Genomic DNA, 12,977 nt, shown 5'->3' with positions numbered 1-12,977 from the left:
GTGGCACCAACGTTTCGATAAAACATATAAGGCTCTGTCATATGCTTAAGTACAAGTAATATGCAATGATTGAAATGCTTGAACGGAATGCGCATTGTGATGTAAATTAGGTGGTTTGATAACATATTATTATATTATATATTATATATATACATTATACATTATATTAATAATATAATATATTATATATTATTATATTTGATGATAAATTAGGTTTTAGGTCGGAGTAAATTAGGTTGTTTCAAAAGAAACTGACTTAGGTGGTGCTGCCAAGCGCCTATTTCGCTGACAATCTTTCTGAACGGAATGCCTTGTTTATGCGATTTTGCCGTGAAGAACAGACTAAGCGCGCCAAATTTACAATCATTTATTGTCTTGGCTAATTTTGTCACTTGTAAGTCCTTCCACAAAGCTGCAGCTTACTCCTTATCCTTGAAGCTTTCCCGTCTTTTTTACCACTTCACGTGCCTTGTCGATGTAAGCACCTCCGCAAACCCCACAAATGGTCCTTTTTTGTCGGAATGCATAAGGGCCAAACTGTTCTTTGGAAAAAAAGATATGACGGACGTTGTAGGGTAGTGTAGGTTTGCACTCTTCATGCCGACAATTCGTGAAAGAGCGTTGACTTCTTCCAGAAGGCACCTGTCGTCGAGTCTGTCGTACTTTTGGAAGTGTATCAGATTAGATAAAGAGGCACAGATTGCGTTAGCGACACGTCGATCTGCTTATTTGGCAGCAAAACACGCGTTCTTGAATTTTCTTTTGCTTTTAATGAAGAACCGTCTTTGTGCTTTTTAATGAAGATACAGTCAGTACAGCATGCGCTGTACTGACTGTATCTATGATTTCCTATTTTTCTGGGGTGAACCCAATAAACCAGTTGTGAGATAGCGCCCGTGCGGTCCTGTTCTCTTCATTGACCGTGTTGCTTTCCGCTACAATGGCTTCAATACATATTAACCAACTCGCCCAAGAAGTTTTAATGTGTTCATAGGCCGCATTTCTGAACGAATCATTTCATTTTCCTTTGTTTTCGAACTTCATCATTGTTTCGAACTCGCCTCGCAGCTCGGACGCTCCCGCGTCGTTGTTATCGCAGGCATCCCAACTCATTGCAGCGCGTGCTAACAAAAGAGATTGTAAAATTAAATCCTACGTTACAAATGGGCAGCAGCTGTTGATGACTTCATGGCCCCCTTGACTCCTCCGTCACTCATTCATGCGGCTAACAGTGACGCAACGAACTACGAAGAGAATACGTATCCTAAAGCGTGAAAAAGAACCGCCTGCGGCCATACCATAATACGGCGACGAAGCAGAAGTACCAGACGCTGGCAGAAAATCCCAACAACGATCCTCGGGTGCATCTCACATAGTAACTACGTAGAGAGCCCGGCGACGGGGTTCGATTGGGTGCCGCATGTGCCGGGCCGTGCCGCCTGTCAAGCTGCTAGCTGTAGCGGCAGCCGTAGCCAAGTCTGCAGCCACTTCATCGGGAACCACGTAGCGCCACCTACCAGCATCGGGAAACCTCGAGCTCGGCAGCGAAACGGCTCTAGTGGCCACTCTTATCGTTTACTATGTTACTGGGATGCAGTGGAGTGATAGTAGGCAGACGCGGCCTATTAGTACTTCTAGACTTCTCGGGTCCCGAGATATCCCTGAAATCTAATTATGCAAGGTAGGGAACGCTCGTTCTCTTTATCAGATTCTTTAGAAGTTTAATAGTCCGCTCAACTTGCCCATTAGATTACCGACAACTCGGGCTCGTCTTTACATGCTCAAAGCCTAATTTCGTCGACCAGAATTACGGCCCGTTATCAGATAAAACAATATTCTGTAGACCAAGCCATGCAAGAATGCTCTACAGCGTAGTCTACGCCATCGATCTGGCATAGGTCAACGCCAAATTTTGCCATTGTAGTTGTGGTGTTTTCGTTAGGATCATCGGTTTTGTGCGCCGTTCTCGTGATATTGTGTACACTCGGGATTGTTTTTTTTTAATTCCGCGAGCTCTGATCTTAATCCGGGCCACCATATGAACTCACGTGCTTCGGACCGCAATTTTGATATCCCGTGATGGTCATCATGCAGGTTACGCAGCACTTCGGCCCATGGACATACGGGTATGAGGATCCATGTGAATTTTAGTAACAGATTCTTCCAAAACGCAATAGATACTCTTTCTTCCCAATAAGGCCGCAACAGCATAGAAAGTGAATGGTACCTGGGCCACCCACTTCGACAGAAGCCAACCAAACCTTGGCAAATGTCGTAACCCACTTGTGCTTCGTTACATTTTACTATCTGTCCAACCTCGACCACTCAGGGGAAGCACGCTCCCACGTAGCTAGTGACCCTCCTGTGCTGACAATTTCCCAGTTTGTTGGCGTCGCTCGAAGCGCCGACCTTGAAAGGGCATCCGCGGTTACAATTTTTTTCCCAGGGACGACGACGTATGCCCCATCCGGAGCACGCGCGTGAGCGCGCCTTTTACTGCAGGCTCAAATGAACATTTTACCAATCCAATCCAATCCTAGGGACAAAAGCAACCACAAACATGAACATCATTAGCCTCATTCTCAAGCGTTGAACCCGCGGCGGTAGCAGGCCGATAGGGGTCTTTTCTAAGAACGTCTCTAGCAGTTTGTGCTCAATCTCAAATGGTACCTCTAGACCTCTTCACTACGCTTCGAACCTCTCCGCAGCCTAAGTCAACCCCATGGTTTTCTTTTCCATCTGTGCATAGAGTGATTCAGTAGGAGTGAAGGCTCTGGAAGCAAATGCTATGTGGCGTCGTTCTCCCTTTACTTGCTGATGCAACAAAACAGCCTCTAGACTAAAAGGTGGAGGCGTCTGCGGAAATTAGCGTTGCGTAGCTAGAAATAAACTTGGCCCTGCATTTGCTTGAACATAGCAAGTCTTTTATATTGGTAAAAGCTGTTTCTTCTGCTTAGTTCCATTTTTACTAGTGAACCTTTCGAAGCAGCTGGCGCAATCGAGCGCTTTTTCCCAAGATGATGAAGAAACTGAGCGAAATGATTCGCCATGCTAAGAAATCGGCGCACATCAGATTCACTGCTAGTCGTTATAATGGTATTGATAGCAGTTACTTTCTGCTGATCGAACGTTACTACCATATTTACTCAGGAGGCATCCAAGAAAGAAAATCTAACTAATACTAAAACACGATTTTGCTCTTTTCAAGGTAGCACCTGCTTTTGCGAGCGTTTGTAACGTTCTTTCTAAACGTTTGTCGGGTTCAACCTTGGTTACACCGCAAACAAAGATGTCATCCGTTAAATTTACTGGGCCTTGCGCGCCTGCCAATATGTCGGACATCCTTTCGTGAAAGTAATCAGGCTCAGCAGTAGTTCTGAAATGCCTTCGTTCAGGGAAGTATCTGCCGTACGACTTGATCAAAGTGTTTAACGGCTGTCACTCTTTGGATAAGCTTACTTGGTAAATCTTGGAGTTGGCGTCTAGGTTCATTAAGTATGCTGCCCCGCTAAACAGGCTCAGCGACTCGTCTACGGTTGGCAGCATATAGCGGTCCCTTAAGGTCAACATATTTGTGCGCTCCGTGCTAGGCTATTGCATCTCATCCGCGCCAATGAGCGCACAAGCCCGTTAGATAAGACAAACTGGAGGATATCAAGCGGCACTAACCACTATTTATGTGATTTAAGAAAGCTAAACTGACCGTACAAGGATTTATGTGGAGCCACGTTACAAATAAGGCATGGTATATCGCAAAAAGGTACAGAGACACTTTAGTCTCATTAAGTGCAATGAATGCGAACGCAGTATGACCCTTACGCGCGATACTTTTCACTTGATCATGTTGTTAAATTGGGCGAAGTCAATTTCCAGGGTTGGCCACCCGAAACTTGGTGTGGGTCAAGTCAATTTCGGGAGCGGGCTAGGTCGGTTTTGAACGTGGGTCAACTCAGTTTTCGAATTGAACAGAGTCAATTTTAGGGGTTGGCCACACAAATTTTGGAGGTGGGCCAAGTCAATTTTGGGAGTGGGCCAGGTATAATTAGAACGTGGGTACACTCAGTTATCAATACAGGGTGTCTACCAAGTTGACATTTCCAAATTCCCTGAGTTTTCCAGGTTTTCCCTGAGTGCCATTGCAAATTTCCCTGAGTGATGCAGAACTATGTTTTATGTCAGGACGGGCTGAAACCATGTCGCCTGAGGCTGTCACTCCCTAGTAGGCACATGAAAAAAATTAAAGAAGCGACTTAATCCAATTTGAATACTAAAAAGTAGTGTTTATGTTATTCAAGAAGAGAATAGAAGGCAGTGGTTAGTAAAATGCACAGCAAATAAAGTGTCTTCGAAAAACATTGCAATGGAGTCGGACATTCTCAAATACGAATAAAAAGGAGATGCATATAGAAGCAAATATTTTCGAATATGAGCTATTCCTATCAACTGATTGCACTCTCAATGTTATGAGGCCCGAATTCTGTCACAATTGAGATTCTCTGTCAACACTCGTAAGTCAACCTTAACTGTTCTGAAATACTCTCAGCCCGCGCACGACGCCCGAGTGTTGTGTTTCACTGCTTTAAAGAGTTTATTTTGGTTTGGATGAGGGACACCTGCATCTCGGCATCAGCCAAAACTTTATTTTTTGAGCTCAAGCTCCTTCAAAACGGCGGCAGCAAGCTTCCTTTCCCGTTTATTCCTCAATGCGTAGTTCATTTCTCTTCTTGTCCTCCTTCCGCCACTCGTTCGCCCCAAGGACCATTTGAAGCATCTTTGTCAGTTGCACAGTCCACGGCCGATTTTTCGAACTCCCTAGGGGCCGCGAAAACGTCCGAAAATTCGGCCAGTTGCAAAAAAATAAATGCGTGTCATTTACTGCCCTTAGGGACTCAAACCGCCACAGGCACGTTCGAAAACGCTCTGAAGGCCTGTCGCTACACATATTAGACATATCGGTGCTCGTAATGTGAGAGGAAATACCGGGTGCACGCATGTATAATTAAGGAATACATACTGTTTTCCGTGGCAATAGCCCCTTCCCACACTTGTTATGCTTCACTGCAATACTTTTGTGTATGCTTCACCAAGTAACATTTCTTTCAAAGGCAAAGCTGACTTTCAGGAAACGGCATTTTCTATGTCAATCGCGAGGATCACAAAGGCGGAGTCCATGCCATTGCTGGCAGCAGCTAATTCTTTCAATAAAAAACTCGGCACCCAACGACAAGAAGTTTCATAGAGAACGTCGAAGCCGCTAGGCCTAGCGTTGCCGCAGTGGTGGCAACGGCTGCCAGCGGATCTGCGTGCGAGAGTGCCGGTTCGAGGTGGCGAAGCAATCAAAACGGCAGCCGTGGTTCCTTTGATTATTGCCGTTTCGGACCTGCCGTCACGGCAAAACGTCCGGAAAACCGGACGGCGAAGAGTTCTTGCGTCGGAAATTCCACACGTTCTGATACGTTGACTCTGTGGGGTACGTGACGGTGCCGCGAAGCCGTCCAAATTATCGGGAATCCGGAAAGTCAGTCCTTGACTGTACACTAGCAACTCCTCCAGCCGACGGCAGGGCGTCAAAGACGATTCATTACGATTCCTGTCTGTTACTCGAGCCAGCATTACTGCGACTTTCGACCCTTTCAGTAAAATAGCCGCTAATTTTCCCTGATGGAGGCCCAAATTCCCTGAGTTTTCCCTGACGTTTTCCAGACTACTAAAAACCCCTGAGAATTCCCGGTTTTCCCGATTTTCCTGGTTGGTAGACACCCTGCAATAAAATTCTAACAGCGCTAGATGACAGGACCAGAAAGAGGAGGAGACAAACACGGCGCCGTCAGTAATCAAATTGGGCAAAGTCAGTTATGTTGTGTGTGTGGGCTACAGCGTCCGTCCGATGCCATGGCTGTTCACCGTTGGATGTCGCAGGGCGAGCTGCCGCAGGCCCAGCGCCGGTAACTTGACGTCACCACTTAGTCACGTGGGTTTCGGTACCATCGGATGTTAGCACCGGACGCTGGATTTTCCGCTCCATGGGACATCTAATGCTTTCGCATTAACATGTAAATGCCAGACGACCATCCTCAGCAAATCCTCCACGGCATATACAATTTTTGCGGCAGGGTATACCCAAAATTTTGCCAGGTACAGGGCACCTAATTGACAGCATTAAAAAACTAAAGCAGTGGCATTAAAAAAATTTCATTTCAGAAGTCCGCTCGAATTTCAATAATTTTCAGCTATCAGCATGCTTATCTACGGCACTTAGCCGTAACGTCTTTGCTGTGTTACAGCAGAATTACGGTCATGGTTAAACAACTGTTATAACACAGCATGGAAATTAGGAATAAGTGCCTGCTGTAAACATGCAAGCTACCAGAAGGGTGTGCCCTCTCCACTTTGCTAATGGAAAGTAGAAGAAATTCTGGGCGACCTTTCAAAACCTAACTTTAAATATTGCGACGCCCATTGAATTACGCTGGCGCACTGAGGCGAAATTCATCAGAATGCCAGCGCAGCAATCTCCAAAATTTGTGGATATGGCAAGATCGCAATGGAAACGTATTGCCCACAACTATCACCCACTAGCCTAGCTATCAACTATCATCACTAGTCTAGCTTCTATGTCCCATGACTGCTATAGCACTTTAAAAAAGACACAAAATAAGTGCACGAAATGACGCTTCCAATGACACAGATTCTGCTGCACATTAGCTCGCAGTAAAATACATTCGAGGACACATCTGAGAATCTAATAAAATAAAATACATTAATAAAGGGAAAATTAGACATCCACCCAATCGTAGCAGTTGCTACAAACAAAAGATACCGATATGGGTTCCTCGAAAGGAAAACCTCGAGAAGAAACATTGATCCTGGTCCGGGACTCGAACCGGGACCACCGCCTTTCCGGACCAGTTGCTCTACCATCTCAGTCAACCAGGCTGCTAGCATATGCAGGGCGAAGACAGACCCATTAACAACTCGAAGAAAAGACAAGAGTCAAAATACACTTTCCAAGCACCAATGAACCGGTCAAGCGCGAGGAGCCGCCTTGGAGGAATTAGGGAACGCGTCCTTAGCTTGAATGTTGAATTTGTGAATAAAATTGAGCTGCCTATGAACCTCCACTAAAGTTCTTCTCAGAGTAATACCTGTGAGTGAGGTAGAACTGGTAGAATATCTGTCATCTTCCATTTGACATAAATGAATACTTAGCGAGAGCGGAATCAGCTTCCTGAAGAAGCTTAGGACTGCTTCCTTCTCCCAAGCCAGATATGTGTCGGTTATCGGCTCCGTCGAAAGCATCAAACAGCAGCTTTCAACTTGATTCATTTTTAGTACGCTTGTTCGAATCTGTATATATAAGGAAAGCTTACATCATTAGCCCATCATGACCAGTTGCCAGCGCTGTTCTTAGAAATTTACACACAGAAACTTTTTCTGCAATCTTTTTTTTTCTTCTACGCGAGTATGCAAAGCTAGAGAAAAGGGTGTCATGCTTCGTTATGACGTGGCAGGATTAGTCGACAGAAATTGTGCGGATCCTACGCACTCTTGAAATCAGGGTATGTGAAGCTCTCGTAGATTTCCACGACATTATCAATACCAACATGCCGTCATTCTCGGGGAGCAGGTAACATTGGAAGCAAGGGTGCATATGTATTGAAATGTGCGAACGTAACGTCTGCACCTTTGAAAAAGAGAAATAATCGATTGCACTTTCTTAACGCGAGGCTGGTAAATGTCGTACAGGGTGACACAGTAGGTAACGAACACCGTTTGTGACGCATTAGCCTGTGCCACCACGCAAGTGCTTGCTCTCCGAGCTGCCCATGCTATTGTCCCAGCTGTTCTTCGTGATTTCTTTCTCCGTGCCTCAGCTGTGCCAGGCCCTCCGCTACTGCACGTGGAAAGACACAGACGTTTCAGAGAAAAAGGCAAAGCGAGGTCGCCACGTGATATCTGAGCGATTATAATCCGTTACCATTATCAGTACCAGTCCACCCGCGCCTCTGGCTGCACCACTTCCAGGATTGACCGGCGTTACAAACCCTAATAAAACATTTGTGTGGACACATTACGTAGCCGTGATGTCGAGATCGGCCCACCAAGTGACGCTCTTTAATTACATTGTCTTCGAGATCGGCCCAGTTTTAAATACACTATTGCCAGGATCGGCCCACTTTAGTATCAGATTGACTGCGGGGTCGATCCATGTTACACGGCGAGGCCTCCTATGGCAGCGGAGACGCGCCAAACACTGGGGTTCATTTGCTTTATTTGCTTTATGAGGGAAGAGACCTCAACAGCCCATGTTCTATTACTGCCGCTTTCTCTCACTATACATTCGAGCCCTACCCCGTTTACCGTTCCCGCATTCGCCAATAATATGCAGCTTTCGCACCAACAGCCTACTATAGTTCGTTGGGCGCGAGCCACAAGGGAAAAAATATTCAATATATTTTAAGCATAAGCGCCAAGCAGCTTCGAGTGGCGTTAATTGGCGGTCTTTGTGCCATCGTCAACCGCATGACGCCAAATAACGCTCACTTGGCGCTCACGTTTACCCATTCCAAATTGCGGAACCGTTGCCGTAGGAGGCTAGCGAGGCGAGAGCTGAGCAAATAGCACGGACCATGGTCCCTGAAACAAGGCAACGACCATGCAGCTTGCGGTGCGCGAGAATATATGAGGGGACATATTGACCAATGCAAATAATTTATGTGAAATCTAAAAAATAATAATGAGCTTCCGTAGACTGAGCGCAAGTGTCTTAACTGGGAATAACTGATGTGAATGTTGTGCATTCCGCTTATGCTGAGAAAGATCATGTGTAATGATAGCTGAGCTTATAAATTCTTCAATGTCGTGACCTGGTTACGCATCGCCACGCTGGCCGAACACTGACGACACAGAGTGTACCTTTTCGTTTAAGGAGTTCAAAGAACTTCGCTGTGCATTCACGCTGGTGCCAATGTCAGGAATGTAGACGTGAACTCTAGCTTCAGCGAGAAACACAGCTTCCAACTCAGTGTTTCCACATTCCTGCATGCAGTACTTCTTAAACCTCCTTTGTTTGCATTTACGCCAAGCGGCCGCCAACTGGTAGCGTGATTCGTGAGCTTCACAAGCATGATCCCTGGAATGCGCGCAGGAACTGACACTATAGAAAACCAGCGAAAAATTGAGACGCATACACGACAGAAAGAAGAGACATAGAAATATATGTCAGTTGCTAATCCAGCGTTGTGGTTCCTCTTCTTTTTGTCGTGTTTGCGTCTCAATTTCTCACTGGTTTTCTCGAGTGTCGCCATGAACCAACTGGCCGAGCAAGCAGCACTTCTACACGCGAACTGCCACGTACGTTTTTGCCTCTCTCGCACAACTGCTTCCATAAAAGCACTCTATACGGACCACCCAGCCACGACATGTTATTATATAGAGTTAATGCCTTGAAATACCATTCATTACATGTTTGCTTCCACTAAGTTCCTTATGGAGGTACGCGATGGACCGTAATCGCAGCAGCCGGATCACATTTGAATAGAAGAAAGCGAGCAATTTTCCTTCTGTCTGCTGCTCTTGTATATAGGACATCATATGGAACGCAAAAGAATGGAAGTTATGAAAGATGTCGAATACCCAGATGTTGTTGCATGCTTGGCTAATGTAAAGCAACGTTATAGATAAGTCCCAGCATCTTTTGCGAGTCCAGAGGCACTGTGATAGCTGCGACAGCGTCATGGACCAACTACATGTCCTTAGGTTTTTCCTAATAATCGTATCATGACATCATCACCTTGCAAATGACCCTTGTGAAATTTTTGACGCTAGTTCGACAGCGCACCAGCCCAGCTGCTGCCGAGAGAGGATCTCTGTTAACCACACTGACGATAGACACCAGCTGCAACCTTATTTCCAGTGTATTTATAGAGCTCACAACAGTTTTCAAGGTGAAAAAATGCCCTTCAAGAAAAATCCTTAAATGTGACGTAATACCACGAAAGCCTGCCAAACGACGCTGACCGCACGAGGACAGCGGCAACACGACGGCACGACAGCTGAAACGACGTTCACCGACGTTTGAATCGTGGCTGGATATACGTGAGAGTTAGCAAGAAAGTGGACACTATACACACGATATCGCACAAGCCTATCATTTGAGACCCGTCATCAACACTGACTTGTGTTTGAGATACGCTACAAGAGATGTTTGTTTTCAGACAATTTTTTACAATAAACCACCAGAACGACTAAATGGTGATACCTGCCACAATGCGATAAAATCTTTAAGTACCCTTGCATCCACCGCTGTAAACGCCACATTTCCAGATATCCATTAAGGTTATACACCATCATGATATCTCACTGCATGAAAGATCTTGTTCCAAACCTGACTGGTACTTGTACTCTAGGACATAACCTGTGGTTACGGCGCTCTGCTGCTGAGAGCGTGGTCGCAGGTTCGAATTTCGACACGGGTGGACGCATTTCTATATGGGCGCAATGCAAAAAAACCCTCCTTTATCTGGATAGTTGCCCAATAAAGGAACCCCTGTAGTCGCAAAATAAATCCAGCATCTTTCATCACGATGTCGGTCATAACCTGCACGTTGTTTTAGGACGTTAAACCCAATTAATGGATTTTACTAGTGGACGCATTCCTCGTCGGAAAGACGTATATACATTACCCCCTTTTGTTTGCGTGTGTTGCCTGCAAGCAAGATACCCAATTTTTTTCTCCTGGGTTCCTGTACTGTGTGCGAAGTTTCTTGCTATATGTCTTCGGCCAACATTCAATGACAGGCGGCAAGCATAATTTGTTGGACTAGAACTGGAACACCAGAGGAGGAACAAGTTTGGCACGCGACTGGTGAGGCGACAACAGGCACTGTCCTCCGTAGATGCAGGGATTACCGCGAAGATCACTCTACCTGAACCTGACCCTGACAAGCTGAACTAATTTGTGACAGTTGCTAATGTTCAAGGCTACCTTGGGAAGAGCGTCGACCTCGGATTCCCACAAAGCTACACGCTTGCGCCACATACGGGGTCGAAGGTGCAACGCACGAGGCGGAGTCTGGCGGAATGGTGCAACGTCATGGCATGCATTTTGCGACCGATTCGACGATTGTGATGGGCCGAGATTTAATAATGAGGATATCATAGTCCACTCCCCTACGGAAGACGACCGTTTTAAAAGCTGAGACCTTTGACGAAGTGAGGGGCCCTGACGTGTCCTGGTGTGAACTCGGACGTTTAGTATGCTCCTACATGGACTCGGCTTCCGTATATTGAGCCACTGTAAATAATGTAAAATGAACCCTTTTTCCTTCATTCCTACTACCAGACGTACTCATCAGAGTGCCAGGTGGATTCCTGGCATAGCGCTACCCCAAACTGCAACGCTTTCTTTTGAAAACACGGTCAGAGACAGACCGGTGCAAGATCTTTCTCTGCAGGGCTGTCACACATGGGATGTAAAGCAATTGATTTTACGCATATATCTGACATATGACAAGGACTTTAAAGCAGAGCCTTATGTAGTTTGTAGTGAAGTCCGCGTCCAGTCTTCCGCAGGGGGTTTCCACCCTATTGCAGAAAATGTTGCCGCAAAATATATATATTTTTCATTCATTAAGGTTATTCTGGATGTGGTTCGCACACTTAGATGGAAACTAGACATATTTTGTTTGCTATTTATATGTACGTTCATTAAAGGGATAAAATACATTAATAAAGGAACAGGAGATGACCCGTACCCTCATTTCCGTTCCCAAGAGTGTATTCGTTGATCTAGTGGGATGTATAGCATTAAATTCCTATTCGAAGTTCTAATAAACCCACAAAATTGCATGCAGCCCCAAGGCGAATTGAGGCGGGGGAAATTAAGCTTCTGGTCGTTGTCATTGCTGCGAAGCCATAATTTGCATTGGTCTGCCACTCCGACTAGCTGGAAAGTTATGGAAAAACGCAAATATATATATATATATATATATATATATATATATATATATATATATATATATATATATATATATATATATACAGTAGTATAGATACGTAACTGTAGTACTTTCAAGTGCAGGTATTTTCACTTAATTTTCCTAACTTTGCGCACATTCACTGCCTCTTTCCCATTGACTCTCAAATAAGAAATAGCACGCTGTATGTGATGCTGCACTCGATAACAAATAGTGGCAAGCGGTGAAGCTTCAGCTGTTCTCTCTGGCGGCAGGTCCCGTTGGCCCGGCGAGACCTGCCGGACCTGTCAGTCCTGTCGGGCCTGCTGCACCTGTCGGCGCTGGCCGACGATGTCAACCAGTTGCCAGCGGCTCTTTCGTATGTGGAGGCCCAAGCGCAGGCTTTCCCTCTTTTGGTGGGCCGAGCGGACCTGCAGCATGTCTCCCGGCGACGCTTCCGGATGCCCTGTTGGTGCAGCCGGTGGATTCCGTAGCAGCTTCCACGGTGTTCACTTTCCCTCTCTTTTCCTCATCCGATTCCCCCTTTCCCTGACCCCAAGTGTAGGGTAGCAAACCGGGCACTCGTCTGCTTGACCTCCCTGCCTTTCCTCTCCTTGCTCTCTCTCTTTCACGGTGCCTCCCCTGGCGGTTTCCCTGGTTGCTTGCCAGTAAAATTTAATCACGACATTCTCAGTGAGTGCATGCACACGGTTTCTGTGCTGCATGTGCCCAATAATAGGGCCACATATTCTAGGATACGCACATGCAGTAGCAGCTACGAGTGCATAAATCCAGAATCCCCACCCCCTCACCTTTCCGTTAAAACAGTGTTTGCCCGTTCCACAACCTTCTTCATTATACGGAACTTACAACGGTGCGTTCTTGAGAGAAGTGGAAACACAGTAGAGCATTTCATGGTACGCGATCTGGAGTCACTCCAAAGCAATAAAAGAAAAAACTAAAAATTATGTAGAAAAGTTCACAAGGCAGGCTATGTTCAGGGTCACGAAAGCTATAATT

The sequence above is a fragment of the Dermacentor albipictus genome, chromosome 5, assembly GCF_038994185.2.
Source record: "Dermacentor albipictus isolate Rhodes 1998 colony chromosome 5, USDA_Dalb.pri_finalv2, whole genome shotgun sequence".
Lineage (NCBI taxonomy): Eukaryota > Metazoa > Arthropoda > Arachnida > Ixodida > Ixodidae > Dermacentor > Dermacentor albipictus.
This window is presented reverse-complemented; position numbering follows the sequence as displayed.